The sequence below is a fragment of the Anomaloglossus baeobatrachus genome, chromosome 5, assembly GCF_048569485.1.
Source record: "Anomaloglossus baeobatrachus isolate aAnoBae1 chromosome 5, aAnoBae1.hap1, whole genome shotgun sequence".
Taxonomy (NCBI): Eukaryota; Metazoa; Chordata; class Amphibia; order Anura; family Aromobatidae; genus Anomaloglossus; species Anomaloglossus baeobatrachus.
Genome location: NC_134357.1, coordinates 348,698,003 through 348,725,442, shown reverse-complemented (window position 1 = coordinate 348,725,442; position 27,440 = coordinate 348,698,003).

The window sequence follows — 27,440 nt, the reverse complement described above, 5'->3', positions numbered from 1 at the left end:
AGGAAAGAGAGCCACAAGCCTGCTGCTGGGAGAGGAGCTGCTGAAAGAGGCAGAGCAGAAACTGAACAGCTTGCTATCGGAGGCAACGGCGAGTCCACAGCTGGAGAGTCGTGCAGAAGAGGGCGCAGAAGAAATGGCGTCTGACCGCAGAAATCCAGAACCGGGCTCCGCTGCCTGGTGGTATCGGGAGCTGGCCCAGTTCTGCGACCGACTGGAGAACCGGGTCGTGGAGCAGATTAGAGAAGAACGAATGGAACTGCTGGAGATGGCTGCCGCGGTTCGGGCCTATGAAAGGAGAGCCGCGCGCCGAGTGCCAGACAGGACGGCGATGACGCAGACCCCGATGCTGCCACCGGTGGGTGAGTCGAGTGATGCCCCGGCCAGCGCAAGTGCCCCGACCCCTGCTGCCACGCCCGCGGTCCCCGAAGAGGCGTCCGGTGCGGCGACGCTGAAGCAGGCCGCAGCCACGCCAGGTGCGGCCTTCCAAGCCCCAGCGGCCGCAGCGATGCCCTGCTCGGCCCACCAAGACCCGGTCCCTGCAGCAACGCCCAGTCCGGCCCGCAAAGAACCGGCTGCCACCGCGACCCTCATCCGCGTCGCAGGCGTAACGCTGACCCAGGCCGCCGCCCTGCTAGGCCCGGCCCGCCGAGACCCCACCGCCGCAGCAACGCTCGTCCGCGCCGCAAGTGAGGTGCTGAACCAGGCCGCAGCCACGCCAGGCGCGGCCCGCCAAGCCCCGGCCGCCGCAGCGATGCCCTGCTCGGCCCACCAAGACCCGGTCCCTGCAGCGACGCCCAGCCCAGCCTGCACAGATCCCATCACAGCTGCGACGCCGATCCAGGCCGCCGCCATGCCGGGCGCGGCCCGCCAAGACCAGGCCGCCGCCATCCAGGGCGCGGCCCGCCAAGACCAGGCCGCCGCCATGCCAGGCGCGGCCCGCCAAGACCAGGCCGCCGCCATGCCAGGCGCGGCCCGCCAAGACAAGGCTGACGTACCATTTACCCCGGCCCGCAAGGCCAGAGCAGACAAGGCTCCCCAGGTTCAGGAAGTCCCTGCTAGGCAATCCCTGGTAGGTGAGGACTCCGCATACTGGCAGCTAAAAGCCGACCTGGAAGCTAAGTTCCCACGGGAGATGGTGGAGCGGTACATGCTCCCTCCGCACACCCCAAAGAGTATCCCGACAGCTCCCGCAGCAACCACGGCAAAGAGTTCCCCACCTGGGCCGGCAGAAAGAAGTCCATCCCCAGCACTGCTACCCAAGGAGTGCCAGGAAGAACTAAGGGGGGGAGGAGGCCAGGAGGTTGAGGGGCTGACTCCAGAGCCATACCCAGAGCCAGAGATGCTGCCTTATTCTCGCTGGGATGAGGAAGACCTGACACCATCTGCAGAAGAAGATCTGCCCAAAAGCCTTACATGGGAGTTTGCAAGCTGCACTTCGCAGAATCTAGCCTGCAAGACACAGCGTCGCAACAGGACAACGCTGTCCCCTGCACCACAGTCTCCAGAGCAGAGAGAAGTCACAGCCAGAGACCTACAGGAGAAAAGGTTACTGAGAAGATCCAAAGCCCAGGTCAGAGGACCCCTTTGTAGAGGAGTTGTGGAGGACTTCAATTTGAAAAGCGGATACGGCTTTATTGTAGCAAGAGGAATAAAAGAGGGTATATTTGTGAATCGGAGAGATGTTCAAGCCCACCTGCCCAGAGGACATTCAGGCAGAAATTTGAAAATTGGAGACGCAGTACAGTTCACCTTGCATCAAGGAGAAAGGGGCTACTATGCCTTAGACGTAGCACCATGTCCCAAAGAAGAAAGAAAAGACAGAGATAAAGAAACAGATGCAGAAAAGGGAACAGATGAAGATCAAGAAAGAAAAGACAAAGAGCCTACAGATGAAACTACCTCAGAGGATGACAAGGAGCAAGAAAACAGCAGGTGCCGTAGCCCAATAGGCCAAAGCCCTGGTACCGAGGAGTAAAGTAAAGAAAGAAGTACCGAAAGTTTGACCAGTTTGACAAGTTGAAAAGTTTGCAACGTTATTGTTTAAGCATGTGCCCACAAAAACTATTGTGAGAAATAAACTTTAAGGCTATGAACTTGCTATAGCCACAAACTCTCGCAGTGTAAATAGTTACACCAGTGGCACCACCACCAGGGCCAGCCTGTTTAGGGGCTTGGCTCGTCTGCAACCAGGAGGGGCCCGTCCGTATATAGGGCCTTGGCTCACTTGCGACCAGAGAGCACGCCTGTTTATGGGGCCTTGGCTCACCACCACAAAGAGGGTACCTGGTCAGCACCAACTGTGGAGGCCGCCTCTACATTCTGCCAGAAGAGGCTGACGGCGCGGATCCACCAGGCCAGGTATACCCTGAAACCACCAGCCCATGAAAGCCGCCTCTACATCCTGCCAGAAGTGGCTGAAGTCGCGGCCAACGGGAGAGGAAGATTGGAGGAAAGGTCTGGGGAAACGGATGGCCCAGACCTGGTTACCAACAGGACCGGTGACCTGCCTCCTGAGAGGGTTTTGGGTGGGTTAACGGACTTGTGGGTGGAGGGTGGTGATGTCTGATACCTGGTGGTTTTAAAAATGTTTTACATGTTTTAATGTTTTATGCATTTTAAAATGTTGTCTTGCAGCCCGAGGACGTGCTGGTGATAACTAAGGGGGAATGTGGCGCCCCTGACCTGGTCAGGGACCACTGAGTACTGCACCCATGCTGGGGACAGTACAATACAGGTAATCCAGAAGGCTGACAGGGGTGTGGAACACAGGCGCATAGTGATCAGGTCTCACACATGTACCCATGAGAGGACCCCTGGGGATCCCAGGAGGGGGCAAGCCTTCACCTTCACTGGAATAGTGGAGGGGGTAGAGCCTCCATCTCCTCTCAAGGGGTGTGGTGGAGAGTCTGGTTGCTAGGTGGCGTAGGCAAGAACAGGAGAGGAGGAGCAGTGAGCCAGTTCAGTGTAGAGTCCAGGGAGCTCAAGTGAGGAGCAGATCCCTGGAGCTGTGCAATCTGACAGCGTCCGCGCAGTGGCTACAGACGGGGGAGAACGGTCAACTAGGAGTGCTACCTGAAAGCCAGCTTCAGCTAGGGAGTGCAACGGAGTGGGAAGTAAGGAGACTGCTAGAGAGCACCAGGCCCAACCGGGCGGCAGATCCCGGAGCGAAGATAGATCCAGCTTTCTTCTGCTAAACCTGCCGGTGTGGGGCTCTCAAAGCCCACACCACAACACCACAAAAGCCGCAGCCACGTAACCGCAGTGAGGGCCCATAGGTCACAGGAGGCAAGAAGCTGGAGTGGCCTGGTCCGGGGAACAAGCAAACGGCAAACAAAAGGGGGAGAGAGGCTGCAGCATCTTCCCTGGGCGACCCCCATAGGGACTAAAAGTCGGGGTCACCCCAAACCACCAAGGGCTAAGGAAGGCGAGTCAGTAGTCACCCTCATAAAGTCAGCCTGAAGGATACCTGGTTCCCACCTGGTTCATCTCAGCTACGCCCGGGCTACTCACCCTGCCATCAAATGTGAGTAAAGCCCTTGAAAGACAATTCTGCCTGTGTGGAGTTATTCTGCGCCTTGTGGTACTACAAACCTACATCGGGCCCTGGGGCTTGCCTCACTCTCAGGAGGCTATTCCAACTAACTGCACACACCATCAGCCCCAGGCGTCCCCTAACCTGCAGTGGCGGTCCCCACTGACCGCAATACTGAGAGTGGCGTCACGATCAAAACCGAAGATTTCCTACCTGTGACCAGCACCAGCTACGTGGAGTCCCTGAAGGTATGCACCGATACAGCACCGGCGGGGCTTCACACAAAAACGTGAAAAATCGTTGCTCATTGCCACGTCGCTCCTTTTCCAAATATCGTTGCTGCTGCAGGTACGATATTGTTCGTCGTTCCTGTGGCACCACACATCGCTAAGTGTGACACTGCAGGAACGTCGAACATCTCCTTACCTGTGTCCACCGGCAATGAGGAAGGAAGGAGGTGGGCGGCATGTTCCGGCCGCTCATCTCCGCCCCTCCTCTGCTATCGGACGGCTGCCGTGTGACGTTGCTGTGACGCCGCACGAACCGCCCCCTTAAAAAGGAGGCGGTTCGCCGGCCAGAGCGACGTCGCAGGGAAGGTAAGTCCGTGTGATGGGTGTAAGCGATGTTGTGCGCCACGGGCAGCAATTTGCCCGTGACGCACAACCGACGGGGGCGGGTACGCTCGCTAGCGATATCGGTACCGATATCGCAGCGTGTAAAGTACCCTTTAGTAAAAGCTATTTCAGTAGAGTATAAGGAGCGGAAACCGGATTGTAAAGGGTCAAAAAGAGAATTATTTGAGAGATAGCAGATTTGACGAGACTGGATGACCAAGCCTTACAGAAGCTGGCTGGATCGGGAGCTAACATAGCAGTGCTTGGAAAGAGCTTGTAAGCACTGCGCATGTTCAGCCACTGCTGTAAGGCTGCAGAGGTGTCCAGTAACCTAGGCAATGAATCATAAGCAATAAAATTAGAAATTACTCCGTTCTTGAGAGTTGAGAGGAATTTTGATAACATGTAAATTGTTTTTACAAGAACTTTGCAATTTTAACTTTATAGGAAAAAGGATATAACCCTTTAAGAGAATATGGTGCCTCACAGGCAGGATACAGTACAATATAGGTCTGTGCTGGGGATGTTTCAATCCAAAGAACTAAACCAAGGTGTTTTTTTTCTTGCTTTCTCTGCTATCTTTTAGTTTATGTATGCTTTTGTATGGGTTGTAATTAAAGCTCTTTTATTTTACAGGAATCCTTGCTGCTATATTTTTCAAAAGATGAATGAGCACTTAGTACAATTAACGAGAGACCAAAATAATATACATCTCGTTATGTTTTTTCTCACATTAGGTCTTTCATAGTAAGTGTTCACAAAATACCCACTAGGTGGCAATGTTAACAAAATGTAACATTGTCTTCAAGGCAAAAACTGAGTACAGTATCTCAACTCAGTTTCCTACTTACCTTAGGTCCACTGATCCCAGAAAAGCTGTGTGCCCAATCTCTGCATAGCTGCATACGAAGTGCCTGTCTGACTGTGCTACAGAGGTATGATGCTTGGTGGTACAGTATTTTGTCCTAGAATCTGTGGTAAGTATACCAGGTACTTGTGTTTACAGCAACATAAAGCCTCATTCTGATGTCCATGTAACATGGTCCTTGTACGGACTGTAATGTACAGACTGGCCATGGGGCTCCTGACTCAAACGTGACAGCCTCATAGAAATACAAATACGTACAAGGACAATTTTAGACAGATGTGTGAATGAGGCTTAACAAATGTTGAAAGTAGGCGTTTAAAAACAGAGATGAGCGGACCTGTGGAAGTTCGTGTTCGCCACGTTCGACTGGATTTTACTTAAAAGTTTGGTTCGGGACCCGGACTTGACCCTGGACCTAGAACTCCATATAAGTCAGTGGGTATCCAAACTTCTGTGCTGTAAAATGGCTGTACAATAGTCGTAGTATGGGATAGGGGGCTCCAAAAGGAAGCAAAATGGGGACAAATGCCCTGCAAACAAATGTGGATAGAGAATACATTTTTTTAAAGATTGATGTGGGGTCCCCATATTTTTGATAACCAGTGCAGGTAAAGCAGACAGCTGTGGGCTGCAACCCTCAGCTGTCTGCTTTACCTTGGCTGGTATTATCAGGCTGGGAAGATCCGTGGTTATTTGGCCCCTCTCAGCCTAAAAATAGCAGCCCGCAGCCACCCTGGAAATGGAGCATCCATTAGAGGCGCTAATTCTGTCGCTTTACCTGGCTTTTCTCAATTGTCCTGATGTGGCAGTAGCCATCGGGGTAATACTTTTGGGGTTGATGTCAGGTGTGAATTGACAAACTCCCCGACACTCCCTAGTTCACCAATTTATTAATTTAAAAGAAATACTGGAGGTTCCATCGAAATCCAATGGAGTAATGTCCCATGATTTCCATCGATTCCTATGGAGCTTGGTTCTGAGAACCTTTTCAGAAAGAGGCTCCATAGATCACTGCTGGTGTCATGCTGGGTGCAAGAGGACATTCAACGAGCAGTGCAACATGAAAGGAAAACCAGGGAAGAGTTACCATGGAAGGTCCTGGGGATAGGGAGAGGAAAGTGGGGTCACCTCCTAACAATCATTTGAGTCTGATGCCTGTACTCCCTAATGTCCCTAGATGGGTCTTTTTCCCTGTGCGCTGTCATGTGCTTAGGCCCTCCCTGGCCCTGAACTCACCCTAATTCGTGTCTAGGCCAGCGACATCCTAGTCTTGATACTGCAATAAAAGAAAACAAAGGAAGGTAAAACAAACAGGTGGGGAAAGACACAACAAATAGCTTCTCCAGGAGGAAACTTCTCAGCTGTAACAGAAATGAACATCTCAGCTTCTCCATAGACAGGCTTCTTCAAAGTGGTCAGTATAAAGGATCTATCACCGCCTGGAGTGAAGCCAGGAGTAGCTAAATATAGCAGAAGGGAGTGATAAGATGATGCAGCTGTGAATAAGACCATGAGTAATCTCAGCTAGAAAGGAAAATTCAGCAGTGGCGTACCGTCAATAGAGGCAGACCACGTGGCTGCTACGGGGCCCGTGACCTAAAGGGGCCCTGATGGCTGCCCGCCTTGTGTGCACTTTCACTTTCCTCATTCCCAGCATGGGCAGGCTGCCCAGGGCCATCACCAAGCAGCTGATTAAAGGGGGGTCCGCCCTGTTTGAATAGCTGCAGGCATCAACACAGAGGTGCAGAGTCCGACTCACGCACACTGCACACAGCGCGGCCTCTGCTGTAGAGGGGGAGTGGCCAGGCAGCATGTTCTACCAGTCAGAGAGCTGTGAGAGCTGCTAGGAGGAGAACAGCCAATCAGGAGAGGGGGCAGAGCTTGTTCAGTACAGCCGCAGGAAAATCAAAATATGGAAAGAAAAAACAGAGCACGAGAAGGAGCAGAGACCTGACATGGAGACAACAGAGCAGAAGAAGCAGAGCAAGGAGAGAGCTAAGCAAACAAGAAGAAGCTGAGAGCAGAAGCACCAGGCAGAAAAAGCAGAGAACAGGATCTGAACACAGCAAGCAAGACTCACAGGAAGTGGAGGCAGAAGCCACTAACATTATCTCTCACAGCACAGGAGCAGGTGAGTATAATAATGTGCAGATGTCTGCCTGTAACACTACAGAAACTGCCCTGTGCTGTGTCATCCCTGTGTTTAATATCTCTGTACTAAAAGGGAAACTGTCAGCAAGCTCTAAGTAAATGCTCTGTGCAATTCTGTGCAACAGAGCATGAAGCAAAGCCATTATACCAGATGTGGCACTGCAGAGGGGTATCAGAGTTGGAGGGAAGCAGTCAGGAAGCCCCATGTATCGCTGCCATAAGCATGGGGCTTCCCTCCTGCTCTGATACCCCAACTGCAGTGCCACATCTGGTATATTGGCTCTGCTTCATGCTCTGTTGCAGAGCGCTGCACAGAGCATTTACTTAGGGCTTGCAAAGCGATTTCCCTTTTATTCTAATACTCTTTTGCAGTACCTATATCAGGCTCATCAGGCCTGCTTTATGCTTTACTGCAGAGAACATTTATCCAAGTGCTCCAACCCCTTCTCTTAGCTCGGCACATGTATATTTCTGTTCTTTTTGGCGTATTTTTGCACTCGGTGCCCCATATCTATATCTGTACAGGGATTGATAGTTCCTGGTTCAGTGGATCATCATACTGGGTATAGGATCCTATGTATCACCTCACTGCCCTGATCTAATCTAGTCCCTTTCTGCCTTTCATAACAAAAAATGTACTTCCAATTCTTGTCCCCTGTACCTGTATAAATTCTGGCCAATGACGGGTTCATGCAGCTGGTTTTGAATACCTTATTAAATCGATGGCTGGACCATATATAACAAGCTTTTCTCCCCACCATTCACCTTTTGTACCTCCCCTATTTCCTCATAGACTGTAAGCTTACGAGCAGGGCCCTCACTCCTCCTGGTATCTTAATTTTGTTTTTTTGTATTGTCTCAAATTGTCTGTACATGTCCCCTCTGAATTGTAAAGCGCTGCAGAATATGTTGGCGCTATAGAAATAAAACTTTTTTATTATTATTATATTACTTTTTCATTATTTGACTGGATCACATGGATGCCCTGACATGTTAGCAGTGAGCTATAATAGCCTGTAATTAAGCTATACATATGACTCTGTACTGGCTATATAGCACGACGCGTATTTAATCTATATATTGTTATTGTGGATTATTGTTTATGAGCATATTATAAGAGTGGGTTATCATAAGTGCCACATCTGATATACTGGGTCTGCTCCATGTGCTGTTGCACAGAGCTCTATTCAGGGCTACTTTTTTATACTAATCCTTCTTTGCAGTGCCCATATCCGGTTTATTACAGAATAAGTTGAATTTAGCTATACGTATGTCTCTGTGCTAGCTGTGCGGCACTGCACATACTTATTCCATGTATTGAATTGTTATGTGCATTAACTGTATATGGGTATTGTATTACAGTAGGTTAGCACACTTTTGCGGAGGTTGTCATTTGGGATTTGTTCATGCTTTTAAAGGGAACCTGTCACCAGATTTGGGGCCTATAAGCTCCGGCCACCACCATTGGGCTCTTATATACAGTATCCTAACATGCTGTATAAAAGCGCCCAGGTAGCTGTGTAGAACGTAAAAATCACTTTATAATACTCACCTAAGGGGACGTTGCGGTGCAGACTGGTTGGACAGGTGTCTCTGTTCTCTGGTACCGGCCATCTTTGTCCTCCTTCTTCTGAAGCCTGGGTGCAAGACGCATCCTACGTCATCCACAATAGCCGGCATTGAGGTCCTATGCAGGCGCACTACAATACTTTGATCTGCCATGAAAGCGCCATTTTCTGGGGCAGCTACAGACTGCAATTCACAGTGGGGGTGCCCAGAAAGCTTGGGCCACCCTGCGCTGCGGATTCCAATCCCCAGCTGTCTAGTTGTACCTGGCTGGACACAAGAATTGGGCGAAGCGCACGTCGTTTTTTTTTATTATTTCATGAAATTCCTGAAATAATTGAAAAAAGGACTTCCCTATATTTTTGGTTCCCAACCGGGTACAAATAGGCAGCTGGGGGTTGGGGGCAGCCCGTACCTGCCTGCTGTACCTGGCTAGCATACAAAAATGTGGCGCAACCAACGTAATTTTTTTTTATTTTTTTGGCAAAAAACTTAAAAATAGGGCTTCCCTGGATTTTCCTTTGTCAGTGAAGGTAACACCAAGCAGTGGGGGTTAGCAGCAAGTAACTGCTTGGATTACCCATAGCTAGCAATAGAAAATGCAGGGAGAGCCCACGCATTTTTTTTTAATTATTTTTTTAAATAACTAAAAAAAAAAAATGGGCTTCCCTGTATTTTGATTGCCAGCCAAGGTAACGCCAGGCAGATGGGGGTGGCAGCCCGTAGTCGTCTGCCTTATGTGCGCTGAGAATCAAAAATACCGCGGAGCACTATGTCACTTTTTTAAATAATTTCTTTGTATACAACTATATGTTGTGTGTATATATATATATACAGTATATATATATATATATATATATATATATATATATATATGCAAAATTTTCAGTTTTTCTGATTTTTCTCTTTATGGGTATATTTTTGAGTACAATGTAAATTGTTCTTTTATTCTATAAACTACTGACAATATGTCTCCGAATTTCCAAGCAGTAAATTTTGTATTTATTTTCTGAAAATACTAGTTTATAGAATAAAAGAGCAATTTACATTTTACTCAAAAATATACCTATAAAGAGAAAAATCAGAAAAACTGAAAATTTTGCAGTGGTCTCTTAATTTTTACCAGAGCTGTATATACAGTACAGACCAAAAGTTTGGACACACCTTCTCATCTCTAGAACAACTGTTTATGCAGCAGGCCTTCATGGTAAAATAGCTGCTAGGAAACCACTGCTAAGGACAAGCAACAAGCAGAAGAGACTTGTTTGGGCTAAAGAACACAAGGAATGGACATTAGACCAGTGGAAATCTGTGCTTTGGTCTGATGAGTCCAAATTTGAGATCTTTGGATCCAACCACCGTGTCTTTGTAGAAAAGGTGAACGGATGGACTCTACATGCCTGGTTCCCACTGTGAAGCATGGAGGAGGAGGTGTGATGGTGTGTGGGTGCTTTGCTGGTGACACTGTTGGGATTTATTCAAAATTAAAGGCATACAGAACCAGCATGCCTACCACAGCATCTTGCAGCGGTGTGCTATTCCATCCGGTTTGCGTTTAGTTGGACCATCATTTATTTTTCAACAGGACAATGACCCCAAACACACCTCCAGGCTGTGTAAGGGCTATTTGACTAAGAAGGAGAATGATTGGGTGCTACGCCAGATGACCTGGCCTCCACAGTCACCAGACCTGAACCCAATTGAGATGGTTTGGGGTGAGCTGGACCGCAGAGTGAAGGTAAAAGGGCCAACAAGTGCTAAGCATCTCTGGGAACTCCTTCAAGACTGTTGGAAAACCATTTCCGGTGACTACCTCTTGAAGCTCATCAAAAGAATGCAAAAAGTGTGCAATGTACTAATGAAAGCAAAAGTTGGCTGCTTTGAAGAACCTTGAATTCTATGACATATTTTCAGTTGTTTCACACTTTTTCAAGTATTTCATTCCACATGTTTTAATTCATAGTGTTGATGCCTTCAATGTGAATCTACAATTTTCAGAGTCATGAAAATAAAGAAAACTCATTGAATGAGAAGGTGTGTCCAAACTTTTGGTCTGTACTGTATATATGTATATAATATATATATATATATATATATATATATATATATATATATATATCTAGCTGTAGTACCCGGGCGTTACTCGGGATAGTAACTGTCTCTCTGTCTCTCTCCCAGTCTCTGTCTGTGTGTCGCATTGCATTGCCAGTGTCCAGAGCCATTTGTGCTATTATTTGATATCCGTGCATTTGATACCTGGTTCTAATCCTTTGTCTCACCGTAGTGCCATCTATACAATTCCGGCTGGGGACGTCACCGCTTATACCTACCGTGGACGTCACCGTGCCATACCTGCCACGGACACTATCTATACATACCCGCAGTGGACGTCACCGGCCATACCCGCAGTAGACGTCACCACTCATACCTACAGTGGATGTCACCGGGTTCTACCTGCCGTGGACATTATCTGTACCGTACCTGCTGTGGACGTCACCTGCTGTGAACATCTCCGGTGCCGTTTCCGTGTTCTGCCGGCTGTGGACGTCACAACCTTGCTACACCTGGCCCTACAGAGACTCCTACTACCGGTTCCTGGCTGCCGTGCATTTAGGCCTTCTGGGGAGGCGCCGCACAGTCCCTGTATAGGGGATCGCTGCTGGTCGCCTTCTCGGGGGAGTCCGGTGCACGGTCCAGTGGGTCCACCTCCGGACGCTCGCCGCTCCTCGGTGAGCATAACACATACACACATACATACATACACACATATATACATAAACTCAGCTTTATATATTAGATTTACACAATATATAGTACAGCAAAGATTGGTCGGAAGCAGAAGCGTCCAGGAGACATAATCTGCCGGACGCGTCGCGGAACCTGTAAGAATGATCATAATGTTTTTTAATAATGTGCTTTTTTTCCAGCCCCTGGACTCGATCTGGACCTGATCTGTAACATGAGCTTCCCAGGAAATCTCATGATCGGGATCGTGTACACAATCACTATGTGATCAGTACAATCCCCGATCTTTACAGATCGGGATCGCCCATCCCTATAGCTGATACGAGGCAGACAGGTATGACTTTTTCAGCATTCTATAAACTGTATGCCCATATTAACAGTTTAAAAAGATCAAAATGGTGACAGATTCCCTTTAAATGTTTATTAGTGCTGCTACCTGCAACTAATCAGTACTGTGGTTCCTATATGGTCCATAGTTTTGCAATGTCTGGTAACAACAACTACAATAATTTCCTTACCATTGTTAACGACATACTGGAAGTTGCCATTTTATGCAATACAAGTTTATATGCTAGGGGCTAACCTGACATTGAAAGTGATCGCTGTACTAACCTTGATGATGTATTTGTGTACGGATGGTGTTTCTGGTGCAGTATATTTGCATTAATAATTGTTTTGGGGATGTAGTCATGTACTGACTGTGGTTCTGGTGACAAATTCATGTACTGATGGTTGTTCTTGTAATGTACTCATGTAATGTACTCGTGTACTGATGGTGGTTGTGGTGATTTATCAGTGTGCAGAACAACGATTAAGCCTATACAGCAGGTTCGCTGTTTGTGTGTTATGTTTGACACCAATCTTTCCTTTACCTCTTATATACAAAGAATATCACTAGATTCTGCCCCTTTCTCACCATGGAAACAACAAAAACCCTCACTGTGTCCCTGATCCACTCCCACTTTGATTATTGTAATTCTCTATTAATTGGCCTCCCCCTCTGTAGACCTTCCTCTCTCCAGTCCACCCTTAACGCAGCAAGGGTCAACTCTCTGGCTAATCTGTACTCGGACGCTTCCGCTCTGTGCCAGTCATTGCACTAGCTGCCCATATATTATGGGATCCAATTTAAATTGCTTGTTCTCATCCACAAAGCTATCCACAGTGCAGTACCCCCCTACATCTCCACCCTCATCTCTGTATATAACCGTACCCGTTCTCAGTTCCTAAACTGAACCTCCCACTCCTGGCTCCAAGACTTCTCCTTAGCTGCACCATTTCTCTGGAACGCTCTACTCTAAGAAACTAGGACTAACCACAACTTACACAGTTTTAGACGCTACCTAAAAACACTTAGAGCGGCCTATCACATTTGACTTGAAGTAATTTCATATACAACCCATTCACTCTCTCTTTGAACATAATCCTCCATCAAACTCCACCACACCCAAAAGCAGTACGATTCGCTGATGACTGGCTCATGCAGCTTTTATCTATCCTCCATTTCTTCAAGATGGCTGGTCCATCATTGTAAATAAGCATCTGTACTTTGTGTCACCCCCACCTCATTGTAGATTATAAACTCTTACAAGCAGGGTTGTCATTATTTTTGCTTTAATTATTGTATCTTATATAACTGTTACTTATGACTGCTGGAATACGAACCTAAATTGTAAAGCACTGAGGAATATGTTGGTGTAGGAATAAATAAAGATTATTATTATTTAGAGTTTAGCATTATTTCAGGCTGGAAATGGAGCATATCCACCTAAAAAAGATGTCATGTGCACAATCCCTTAGTTTGACTTACCAGTTGGGGGCGTCACAACTTAAAGTGCCTAGGGCAGCATGAACACCAAATACAGCCCTGCCACTATCTATAACTGTCCTGTAATCTCTTACATGTTCTGCAGACTGGTATCAACCACTATATGCTAACCATTTCAGTGTTGGTCTCTGTATAGAAATTTCCAGTAACAGCTCGGTCAATTGCTGAGGTTCCCCTATACCCAAAATTAGGGTGCACCACCGAGGTTGTGATTGCGGTTAAGTGGTTATGGGCTCACTCAGAAGTTTGGTGCCACCCCCCGAGCTGCTCCCCTAGCTACATCTCTAGTTGTCATGATAACCAGGGGTTTGCTGAGGACCCCGCTTGTTATGACAGTTTTCCTGTTAAAGCTATAGTTTAGCATACATAGAAGACTGTCAGGCACAACATCAGTGGAAAAGTAGAAGTGGCATTCACCATCCCTTGAATAAAATTGATGCTTTATTGAGTTGTATTAAAACAAATTCATGAGAGCAGCAGGACGTACATGGCCCATATCTCAAGACTTACAAAAATATGTCCGGCAGCACTCTGAAAAGCTAAAATAAGTAAACATGAAATATAGGAATTTTGGCACTGCATTACTGCTATTGTAAAAAATTAGATACTTGATTTGCAAATTGGCCAGTCCGTGTAAGCCCGACAGCCAACGACAATGCGTACCTCTCTTTGTTGTGACCCTATCATAATACGCCTCTATCCAGGTTAAAAAACCTACAAGTAAAGGGCAGGTTGGATGCAGCTAAATTAAAATACTCTGGCTGAAGGACGGAGTGCTCAGTCAGAAAATAATGGAATACTAATATAAAAAACTGACCAGCACATCCACCAGGTGTGAACAAGAGCACGCTGAAAATTTGTAACTTTGTTGAATTTTCAGTGTGCACTTGTTCACACCTAGTGGATGTGCTGGCCAGTCTTTTCATATTAGTATTCCATGTTTTAAGACTTTACCGAGGTTGAGCACAATGGACATCCAAGTGTGTATGGGGTTGTAGTAGAGCTGCCGTATTTGTGCATATGACTAGTGCCAGAAAATCCTCTACAATTTTGCCTTTATAACAGACTTTGATTTTCGCTGTGTATAGCACAAACATTCAGATGATCACATGTTCAAGACCATTAAGGGGAAAAATAAATACAGTAAAAAGTTAAAGAAAAAAATGTATAAGCATAAGATATACAGAACCAACTGATGAATAAAGTGCAAGACTAACGGCTCCTTGTGTCATCTACGATGCAGTAAGTGGTGCACTCCTTTAGTATTCCCAGTGTGGGGAAAAAAAAGTAGCTGAAGATTGATTAGGGATGCGGCAGTCACTTCAGAAAAATCATATCTAAAGTCACAGATAAACCATCATGGAAGGGGGTGAGTCAGGTGCTACAGGCCACATAACGTCCGTTTTGTGCAGATCAGCCCTTCAACGAGCCCACCTATGAAGTGATATGGGCTAACCAATTATATATATACAGGTGAGTGCATCAGAATATCTGGACAATATATACAACTTAAAAACAACATCTGTATAATTATACATATAAAAACATAAATATACATATCAACCAAGCTGGATATCACAGTTTCCGAAAGAAATATTGGATGTCATCTTGGATACGTTTACTGTTGTACCAGCAGATACTATCACACTATAACACGCTGTCCCTTCTCCAGCAGAATCTCTCACTAGTACAACACTATTTTCAAGTCCAGTGAGGCAAACATGGTATCTTTGTGTCATATATATATATACTCGATGACGCTATGTTGAGAGCAATCACATTAATACTAGTAGCCAAAATGGCTACAGCATTACCATGATTGGCAGGCAATCCCTGCATGTTTACTGACTGCTAAAAAACCTGGAAACGTGCAGGTTAGGGACTTGAGAATGGTGTCCGAGCAGCAGAATACTCAATCGATTATTAAGCGTCTTAATTACCCTAATGCTCGATTGAGTACTGAGCAGTGCTGAGCACTTTCGCCCATCACTAGTTTTTACTAATGGGGTTATTCAGTTTGGAGAAATGAAGGCTTACAGGTGAGCTTATTACAATGTACCAATATAAGGGACAGTACAGAGACCTTTCCAATGAGCTTTTTACACCTAGGCCTGCAGCGGTGGCAAAGGGACATCCTCTAAATTTTGAGGAAAGAAGGATTAATCATAATCGCGATTGGCGATTCTTGCTGTGAGAGCAGTGAGACTATAGCCCATGATGTGACAATGTTTGATTCACTACAAAAGTTCAAGAAGGGCCTGGTTGCTTTTCTTGAAAAAAATATTATTACAGGTTATGACCCATAACTTATGGGAACTAAATTCTGTGATGGGAGGTTGATGAAGGCAACTTAATCTGCTTACCGTTTGTGGATTTAGGAGCGATTTTCCAGATAATATGGAGCACTTAGCATCTGCCTCATTGGGTTTTTGCCATCCTCTGAATCAACATCTTAGGTTATGGGTTGAACTCGATGTTTACCTTTAAAGGGAACCTGTCAGGTCCCTTATGCATTCTAAACTACAAGCAGGGTGATGTGTGGCCTAAAAACCCATTCCTACCCATCCCTGTGTTGTAATATTGTGTAATATAAATTTATAAAAAAAAGATTTATAACTTGTGTGTTCCATATGTAAATGATCAGAGGGCGTTGCATTCCCCCGGCGTGTTTGCATGCTTTCCGTGGTATCACGCTCCTGTGGGCGTGATACCATAGATTTACATGAGCGACGTCACCGTCAGCTCCTGGAGATCCCGCACGTGTGCGCTTGCCATTCGCGCAGCCTTCTTATCTGGGTGTACGCTTGTTGGTTTCACAAGCGCACTGCGCATGATCAGAAGACTCCTCCGCTTCCAACCATGCGCAGAGCGTGTCTAAAGTCGGCAAATAAACATCCGGCTAAGAAGGCTGCACAAATGAGAAGTGCGCACGCGCGGGATCTCCAGGGGCTGACAGTGACATCGCTCATGTAAATCCATGGTTTCACGCCCACGGGGCTAAGCGACACACTGGGGGCTAGACTCTATGCTCATTTACATAGGGAACACGTAAGTTCTAAAACATTTTTTTATAAATTCATATTACACAATATTACGACACAGGGATGGGTAGCAAGGGGTTACTAGGCCACGCATCACCCTGCTTGTAGGTTAGAGCGCATATGGGATCTGACAGGTTCCCTTTAACCGATGCTTAACTTGATGTCTACCTTTAACCTACAAAAAAAACAAACAATGAAAAATTATGAATACTAGTAATTTGAAACTATCTTCAGAAAATTTTAAGCCCTAAGAATTTTGTCTTCAGCACTCAGAGATCTACATTAAGGCGACAAATGTGGAAAGGGTTAAATCTGCACTGCCTGATAGGAGAAACGAAGACATCGAATTACTTCAATGCAATTTATTAGATCTATATTTGCAATTCATATTTGGGATCTAATAAATCGCATTTAAGGAATTCAATGTCTTAGGGGGGCTTTGCACACTACGACATCGCAGCTGCGATGTCGGTGGGGTCAAATCGAAAGTGACGCACATCCGGCGCCGCAGTCGATATCATAGTGTGCAAATCCTTTTTGATACGATTAACGAGCGCAAAAGCGTCGATATCGTATCATCGGTGTAGGGTATGACATTTCCATAATGCCGATGCAGCGATAGGTACGATGTTGTTCCTCGTTCCTGCGGCAGCACTCATCACTGTGTGTGAAGCGGCAGGAGCGAGGAACATCTCCTACCTGCGTCCCGGCTGCAATGCGGATGGAAGGAGGTGGGCGGGATGTTTACATCCTGCTCATCTCCGCCCCTCCACTGCTATTGGCCGCCTGCCGTGTGATGTCGCTGTGATGCCGCACGACCCGCCCCCTTAGGAAGGAGGCGGATCGCCGGCCAGAGCGACGTCGCAGGGCAGGTGAGTGCATGTGAAGCTGGCGTAGCGATAATGTTCGCTACGCCAGCAATCACAAAATATCGCTGCTGCGACGGGGGCGGGGACTATCGCGCTCGACATCGCAGCATCGGCTTGCGATGTCGCAGCGTGCAAAGTACCCCTTAGTCTCTTCTATCGGGAAGCGCAGATTTAACCCTTTCCACCTTCATAGTTTATATTTATTTCCACGGGTTTGCAGCAGCCACATTATCTATGTAGTTGTATCACACAACTATTACAGGTGAAAACCACCAAATTTTCTTCACTGATTTCATCTCCTAATTAGACCCTATTGCACTCCTCTTCTTTTTTAGTTAAGATCTAAAATGTGAGTTTCTAAAAATCAAGAACAACAGAATATTTTTTTTTTGTGAGATAACAGAGGAAATAAGTACATTGTTTGTGGCACGTAGTAATATTCAGATGTATATTTAGTAATTTTATTAACATGGGGTGAAGCCTACAATTAATTATCCAATGAAAACTATATATATTGTTCTTTATATAACATAACTATATGGTAATTCGGACACATCTGTGAGCCAGGAATAACTTTTATATGCCAGAGTAACAAGTTTAAAACATACATAAATCATAACAATCTTCTGATATGTCAGAGATGTGAGAATAACCTATGAAAACACACATTACAGAAACAATCTGGACTGAAAGTACTATTATAAAGAAGGTGGAGCCGAGAAGATAGATCTATAATTTCTGGGAAAATATTTAGATAAATTTGTATCCTATTCACTTAAATAATATCTAGCATTTTAATACATACAAATATATCCAGTGTATCACATAAGTGAGTACACGCTTCACATTTTTGTAAATATGTTATATCTTTTCTGGGACAATACTGAAGATACGACACTTTGATAGAATGTAAAGTAGTCAGTATACAGATTGTATAACAGTGTAAATTTGGTGTCCTCTAAATAACTCAACACACAGTCACTAATGTCTAACCACTGCAACAAAAGTGCGTACATCCCTACATGAAAATGGACAAATTGTGCAGTGTCATGTGAATCTTTGGTGTTACAAGGTCTCAGGTGTGTTAAAGTTGCGGTTATCGCTCACATACTCATACTAGTCACTGGAAGTTCAACATGGCACCTCATAGCAAGGGATTTTCTGAGGATCCTGAAAAAAATAATTGTTACTCTACATAAAGATGGTGTAGGCTATAAGAAGATTGCCAACACCCTGAAACTGAGCTGCAGCACAGTGGCCAAAACCATACAGCCATTTAACAAGACAGATTCCACCCAGAACAGGCCTTTCTATGGTCGACCAAAAAAAGTTGAGTGCATGTGCTCAGCGTCATATCCAGAGGTTGTCTTTTCAAAATAGATGTATGAGTATTGCTAAAATTGCTATCACCACTTATCCCTAAACAGGAATGTATGATGCCAAACTTATTTAAAAATACTTTATTTATTTTGAAAAGAATAAAAAACACATTGACAAACAACAACGGCACAGCAGGGTAGAGAGATACAATTGTGACTCCCACGGATTGGGGGAGGGGTGGGTAAGGATCAAGATAAATCGCTCCAAATATGCATGTAATATTTCAAAAGAAGAGTCACTGGTCTGTATACGTATATAGCAATAGCCCAAAAATATTTACATAACCGTCATATTTCACATATGGCTAGCATGGAGATGGTCAATAGTACCCTGTGTGAGCACTCTGATTGTCACTATCAATAATTTAACAAGGATATCCACGAAATTTCATGGACCCTTTTGCTACGGTGACAGTTCACAATAACATATGACAATCAGCCTGCTACCTACCAGGGGACCTGGCCTCATGCAGCCAGATGGGCCCGACCTATAGTTGCTGCTAGGGAAATCCCCTATGGTACTCCAATACCCTGCGGGTATCTAGTATACCTCCAAGTCGCAGGAGGGAGCTTTTTTTCTAATAAACCCCCAATGTTCCACAGGTGGGGTATGCTCCTTAATAACCTCAATATCCTTTCACTCCCAGAATCTCAGAGGCATGTATACCCCCTACAGGGCAAGAAACACCACAGGAGTGTCCCACAGCAGGAATCAATCAATGACATCATTGGCAACAAGACATATATAATATATTATACCTGCTGAAAATACAGACCTGACCAGAGTGATACCGGATCCCACCCACCGCACCTCAACGCGTTTCACCGCCTAGGGCTTCGTCAGGAGGCAGGTACCTGTATATTGCTGTATAATTTTGTACCATTCATGACTTTATGGGCTGAATGCTGCTGTGAAATTCTTCTGTGGGTTTCATGCTTGACTGGTAGGTCCTAGGCATGAGATATTGGGGGTTATGATTTCAGTATTTGGATAGTGAGAGGGTGTGGATACCACTAAGGTGCATACCCCACTTATGTGAAATCAGGGGGACGAATAATTGATTAGAGACTGTTCCCTGGGACCTACGGATATAGCAGTCCCCCACAGAGTGTTGCACTAATATCAACATTGGAAACTTTATTTTCAGCAGGTATAATATATTATATATGTCTTGTTGCCAATGATGTCATTGATTGATTCCTGCTGTGGGACACTCCTGTGGTGTTTCTTGCCCTGTAGGGGGTATACATGCCTCTGAGATTCTGGAGTGAAAGGATATTGAGGTTATTAAGGAGCATACCCCACCTGTGGAACATTGGGGGTTTATTAGAAAAAAAGCTCCCTCCTGCGACTTAGAGGTATAGTAGATACCCGCAGGGTATTGGAGTACAATAGGGGATTTCCCTAGCAGCAACTATAGGTCGGGCCCATCTGGCTGCATGAGGCCAGGTCCCCTGGTAGGTAGCAGGCTGATTGTCATATGTTATTGTGAACTGTCACCGTAGCAAAAGGGTCCATGAAATTTCGTGGATATCCTTGTTAAATTATTGATAGTGACAATCAGAGTGCTCACACAGGGTACTATTGACCATCTCCATGCTAGCCATATGTGAAATATGATGGTTATGTAAATATTTTTGGGCTATTGCTATATACGTATACAGACCAGTGACTCTTCTTTTGAAATATTACATGCATATTTGGAGCGATTTATCTTGATCCTTACCCACCCCTCCCCCAATCCGTGGGAGTCACAATTGTATCTCTCTACCCTGCTGTGCCGTTGTTGTTTGTCAATGTGTTTTTTATTCTTTTCAAAATAAATAAAGTATTTTTAAATAAGTTTGGCATCATACATTCCTGTTTAGGGATAAGTGGTGATATCGGTTGATAGGATGCGAACCTGGACATATTAGCGCAAAAAATGTGGAAAGTGTGGTTATATTGCTAAAATTGCTGTAGAGGTTAAAGGAGTGGGGGGGTCCACCTGTCAGTTCTCAGACTATACGCTGCACACTGCATCAAATTGGTCTGCATGACTGTCATCCAAGAAGGAAGTTTCTTCTAAAGATGATGCACAAGAAAGCCTGCAAACAGTTTGTTGAAGACAAGCAGACCAAGGGCATGGATTACTGGAACCAGGTCATGTGGTCTGATCAAGATTGTTACGCTCACTAAGGAGCGGCGAGCGTCCGGAGGTGGACCCACTGGACCGTGCACCGGACTCCCCCGAGAAGGTGACCAGCAGCGAACCCCTATACAGGGACTGTGCGGCGCCTCCCCAGAAGGCCTAAATGCACGGCAGCCAGGAACCGGTAGTAGGAGTCTCTGTAGGGCCAGATATAGCAAGGTTGTGACGTCCACAGCCGACAGAACACGGAAACGGCACCGGAGATGTTCACAGCAGGTGACGTCCACAGCAGGTACGGTACAGATAATGTCCACGGCAGGTAGGGCACAGTGACGTCCACTGTCGGTATGAGCGGTGACGTCCACAGCAGGTACAGCACAGATAATGTCCACGGCAGGTAGGGCACGGTGACGTCCACTGTCGGTATGAACGGTGACGTCCACAGCCGGAATGATACGGATGGCACTACGGTGAGACAAGGGATTAGAACCAGGTAACAAATACACAGAAAACAGATAACAGCACAAGGGAGTCTGGACACTGGCAAGGCTCTAATGGAAGCGTTGCTCGGGCGCCTGCTGCTGGGGGAGGTGAACCTAAATACCCATTAGGTAACAGGTGACCTCTGAGGTCACTTCCAGAAAACGGGGCATACCGCTTTAAGAAAGGGGGCGTGGCCTCGTGCGCAGCCTAGAGTCACTTACTGCAGCTCTGTGTAAGGAAGGGAGACAGGAAGAGGCTGCAGCATGCCTGGGAGCAGGATGTACATCAGGACCCGGAGCAGGAGCAGCGCCTGCAGAGCCATGGGACCGGTAAGAGGAAGGCCGTTGCTGTCTGGGGCTATGACTGGGAGTGCAAGTGGGAGCCATGCTGGGACTGGGCATATGTGAGGGAGCGCGCCCCCCATGGGGTCTGGTGGGACCAGGCGCTACAGTACCCTCCCTGAAGACACCCCCTCCTCAGGAAGCTCCGGAGGAGACGAGGAGCATCCACGTCCTCCGCAGGTACCCACGTCCTCTCCTCAGGACCGAACCCCTTCTAGTCTACCAGATAGTAGGTTCTACCTCGGACCTCCTTAGCCGCAAGGATGGCTTTTACCTCATAGACGTCGTCATCACCAACAGGAGGAGGCGAAGCCCCAGGATCACTGTGGAAACGGCTCAGGACCACTGGCTTGAGGAGGGACACATGGAAGGAGTTCGGGATGGAAGGTTTGTCAATCTCTTCCTGGGTAGAAACCATAGAGCGAGACAGAGCGTCTGCCTTGTTATTCTTACTCCCAGACAGATAGTTGATGGAGAAGTGAAAGCGGGAGAAAAACAAGGACCAGCGGGCTTGGCGAGGATTCAGACGCTGAGCGGTTTGTAAGTACGTCAGATTCTTATGGTCTGTATAGACCTGGAAAGGATGTTTCGCTCCTTCTAGCAAGTGACGCCACTCCTCCAAGGCTAATCTCAGGGCGAGCAGTTCCCTATCCCCAATAGTATAGTTTCTCTCTGCCGGTGAAAAGGTTTTAGCAAAGAAGAAACACGGCCTTTTTCTACCTGCACCGTTCTTTTGATACAAGACCGCACCAGCACCCACTGAAGAGGCATCAACCTCCAAGAGGAAGGGCTTATTCTCATTGGGTCTTTGTAGAATGGGAGCAGTTGAAAAGTGTCTTTTTACTGCCTCAAAAGCCTGGGATGTCTCAGTAGACCAGACTTTTGGATTAGCACCTTTCTTAGTGAAGGCCACCAAAGGGGCCACCAAAGTAGAGAAATGGGGTATGAACTGCCTGTAATAATTTATGAATCCTAAGAAGCGTTGCACCGCCTTCAAGGAATGAGGTTCGGACCATTCCAGGACAGCAGAGAGCTTTGCAGGATCCATAGCCAGACCCTCTTGTGAGATAATGTAGCCCAAAAAAGGCAAGGATGACTGCTCGAATATACATTTTTCGAGTTTAGCAAACAATGAGTGCTCCCTTAAACGGGAAAGGACACGAACGACATCCTGACGATGAGTCTCCAGATCAGGAGAAAAAATCAGGATGTCGTCCAGATACACCACGACGGAGGATAACAGTAAATCCCTGAACACATCGTTTACGAAGTCCTGAAATACTGCGGGTGCATTACATAAACCAAAAGGCATGACGAGGTATTCATAGTGACCGTCTCGGGTGTTAAAAGCGGGCTTCCATTCGCCACCCTCTCGAATTTGTACCAAGTTATACGCACCCCGCAGATCCAACTTCGTAAAAACTTGAGCTCCCCTCAGTCTGTCAAAGAGCTCCGAAATTAAAGGTAACGGGTATTTGTTCTTTATTGTGATTGCGTTGAGACCCCTGTAATCTATGCAGGGACGCAAATCACCCTCTTTCTTCCGAACAAAGAAAAACCCAGCTCCTGCGGGAGAGACAGACTTACGAATGAACCCCTTCTCTAAACTCTCTCTTATATAGGTCGACATGGCCTCCGACTCAGGTATCGACAGGGGGTAAACCCTGCCCTTAGGTGGAACCGAACCTGGGATAAGGTCTATGGCACAGTCATACGGCCTATGGGGTGGAAGAACCTCAGCACCCTGTTTGGAGAACACGTCAGCGAAATCCAAATAGGGTGTAGGTATGGGAGAGAGATCAGTTGATGCAACCGCAACGACCTTAGGTGGTAAGGGAAGACATCGGGACTGACATTTCGAACCCCAACTAATAATGCTGTCGGACTCCCAGTCAATGTGAGGAGCATGAGTCCGAAGCCATGGGAGACCCAGAAGGACGTCGTCTATACCCTCAGGCAAAACAAGAAAAGAAATCTCCTCTATGTGACCCTGAGGCAGGGAAAGGCGCAAAGGAACTGTCCTCAATGTAATGGAGTCAGACAACATAGTCCCATTAACAACACGGACAGGAATAGGCGCCTCTAACATGATAGAGGGAATATTGTGTCCCTTTACAAATCCTGAGGACACAAAAGTCCCGTCAGCTCCGGAATCCACAAAAGCCATAATAGGCCATGTATTCTCAGAGAATGAAAGCTGACCTGGGATACCACACTTAGAGGGTGCAGAAGACGTCTCTAGTAACCCCCCTCTAATGGTTACTAGGCCTGGGAGTTTCCCTGACGACTAGAACACTTGTTGGCATAGTGCCCAGCCTGACGACATACGTAACATATAGGAGGACCAGACTTATGTAGTCTGGAGGACGTATGACCTAACTCCATAGGAGTGGGAGATGTTTCAGATGCTGAGGAAGATGGTAGTGGACCCTCAACAACTGGAATAGCCCGATGCTTAGGGCGTGAGGAAGAGACCTCGAGTCTACGTTCCCTATGGCGTACGTCTATCCTCGTTGCTACTGTGATCAAGTCCTCCAGAGAAGCAGGGACCTCACGAGTAGCAAGGGCATCCTTGACATAGCCTGCCAACCCTCTCCAGAAGATAGGAATCAACACCTTCTCTGGCCAATCTAGTTCTGCCACCAGAGTTCTAAAATCAATGGCATAAGAACTAGTGGATAACGAACCCTGAGATAGATCTAGGAGTCTCAGGGCCGCATCATGGGTAACCTGCGGACCCATGAATACCGCTTTAAGAGCATCAAGAAAGTCTTGATGTCTCAGAGTAACCACATCAGAGCGCTCCCATAAGGGAGTCGCCCATTCTAAGGCTTTGTCCTGAAGTAAGGAGATGATAAAGCCTACTCTGGACCTCTCCGTAGAGAAGCGAGAAGAGTTGACCTCTAGGTGTATCTGACACTGACTAAGGACACCACGACATGGTCTGGCATCGCCAGAATATCTGTTTGGCAGAGCAAGTCGGGGATCATGTGCAGATGTCACCATGGTCTGAGGTTTATCCTCTATACTCTTGAGCCGCGACTCAAGTACTTGTATGTAACGGTGTAACTGCTGATATTCTGCCATAACTGCCAGACCCTTGGCTCAGTCCTAATGTTATGGGGGGGCTGTCTGATATTAAAACCTAAAGGAATGTCAGACAGTCAGGGTCCGCCGTGCAAAGACTCTGCTGCAGACTATGGCAGAGGATAAGGGGTATATAAGTGTGCCACAGTAAAAAATAATAGCACAAGTGCAGAGTGCAATACCTCTGTTAAACTCACAGAGGAATATAATTAGAAAATAAAGCAATTCCTCCCTTACTTGGAGGGTGTGTGGAATGGTCTCTGTTAAAGATCACAGAGACAAAAGCAGTGAGTGTGAAATGGCACCTGCCTAGGTCCGTTCCTCTAGTGGTGCCAGGAGACGGACAGCAGCGTAAGCCGCACAAAGCTCCTACCTGCGTTCGCTCCACTAGTGTGCGAGGACACGAACCACTAGATATGGCACCTGCCTAGGTCCGCTCTTCTAGTGGTGCAAAAGAGACGGACAGCAGCGTAAGCCGCACAAAGCTCCTACCTGCGTTCGCTCCACTAGTGTGCGAGGACATGAACAACTAGATATGGCACCTGCCTAGGTCCGCTCTTCTAGTGGTGCAAAAGAGACGGACAGCAGCATAAGCCGCACAAAGCTCCTACCTCAGTTCGCTCCCCTAGTGTGCGAGGATACGAACAACTGCCAGACGCAGTATAAGGAACGTTACCCTAGCGGCAACGTCCACCTACGAGTAGAATCACAAGGCCCAGCCGGACCATGTGCCTCAGGCACCTGCCTATGTCCGCTCCACTAAGAGGTAAGGATACGGACTGCAGCCGAAGCTGTAAGGTATAAGAACGCTACCCTGCCGGTAGCGCTTACCTAACATAGACAGAGAGATGCCTAGAGGGACGTGCACAGGGCATCTACCTTCATGCATGAACCAAGAGGACTGAGCGCCGGGCAGCGTGCGTCAGGGTCTTATATAGACTCTGTGCCTCATCCAAGATGGAGGACACCAGAGCCAATCCGCTGCCAGAATGACAGCAATGACGTCACGCTGGCCTATCACCGAGCAAAGCGTCACAAGCACATGACCAGCGACCAATCGGCATAGAAGGTGTCAGAGACATGTGACCACGTGTCAGCGATGATGTCACCCGCACATGTGCAATGGCTCCAAGATAGGACTTAAGGGGGCTTTACACGCTACGATATCGTTAATGTTTGGTCGCCGGGGTCAAGTTGTTAGTGACGCACATCCGGCATCATTAACGATATCGCAGCGTGTAATACTTACCAGCGACCTTAGGCAACCTCAAAAATGGTGAAAATCGTTCACCATGGAGAGGTCGTCCCAAAGTCAAAAATCGGTAAGGGTTGTTTAGCGTTGTGGTTCATCGCTCATGCGGCAGCACACATCGCTATGTGTGACACCGCATGAGCGAGGAACGTCTCCTTACCTGCCGCCGGCCCCAATGGGGAAGGAAGGAGGTGGGCGGGATGTTACATCTTGCTCATCTCCGCCCCTATGCATTGATTGGCCGGCCGCTGTGTGACGTTGCGGTGACGTCGCTGTGATGTCGAACGTCCCTCCCCCTTGAAGGAGGGATTGTTCGGCAGTCACAGCGATGACGCCGACCAGGTAAGTATGTGTGACGCTGCGTAGCGATAATGTTCGCTACGGCAGCGATCACAAACAATCGCAAGCGCGACGGGGGCGGGTACTTACACGCTCGCTATCGCTAGAAATTGCTAGCGATATCGCTAACGTGTAAAGCCCCCTTTAGTCTCCAGCGCTTGCACATGTGCAGTAGGAAGAAATCCGGACATAGTCTCCAGAGCCACAGCAACCGTAACAGCCACATTCACCACCAGCAACAGTAGAGACACAGAGAAGCTGGTGTAAAGACAGTCGTTACCTCACAAACAGCACATTGTGAGCGTGTGCCCCTGACCCTTCTAGACAAGATACTTATATCTAGGAGTGCCCACTTTACCCCTATTCAGTATTCTCATGTAGGAGGGGGAAGAATTGCGCCCACTCCTACGAAGGTGGCACTATGATATTGTAACTATACTGTAAATAAAGCAGGATGAATGTGTTGTAGCATAAAAATGTATTTATGAACTGTAAATGTGTAATGTGGAGTACTGGCCCCTTGTGCTGTGTCAGGCAGGAGGAATAGTACAGGGTCAGGAGTGTTGCAGAGATATATATTGTCAGGCAGGAGGAATAGTACAGGGTCAGGAGTGTTGCAGATATATATATATATATATAGTACAGACCAAAAGTTTGGACACACCTTCTCATTCAAAGAGTTTTCTTTATTTTCATGACTCTGGAAATTGTAGATTCACATTGAAGGCATCAAAGCTATGAATTACCACATGTTGAATGAAATACTTAACAAAAAAGTGTGAAACAACTGAAATGTGTCTTATATTCTAGGCTCTTCAAAGTAGCCCCTTTTTGCTTTGATTACTGCTTTGCACACTCTTGGCATTCTCTTGATGAACTTCAAGAGGTAGTCACCGGAAATGGTTTTCACTTCACAGGTATGCCATGTCAGGTTTAATAAATTGGATTTCTTGCCTTATACATGGGGTTGGGACCATTAGTTGTGTTGTGCAGAAATCTGGTTGATACACAGCTGATAGTCCTACTGAATAGAGTGTTAGAATTTTTATTATGGCAAGAAAAAAGCAGCTAAGTAAAGAAAAACGAGTGGCCATCATTACTTTAAGAAATGAAGGTCAGTCAGTCCGAAAAATTGGGAAAACTTTGAAAGTGTCCCCAAGTGCAGTGGCAAAAACCATCAAACACTACAAAGAAACTGGCTCACATGAGGACT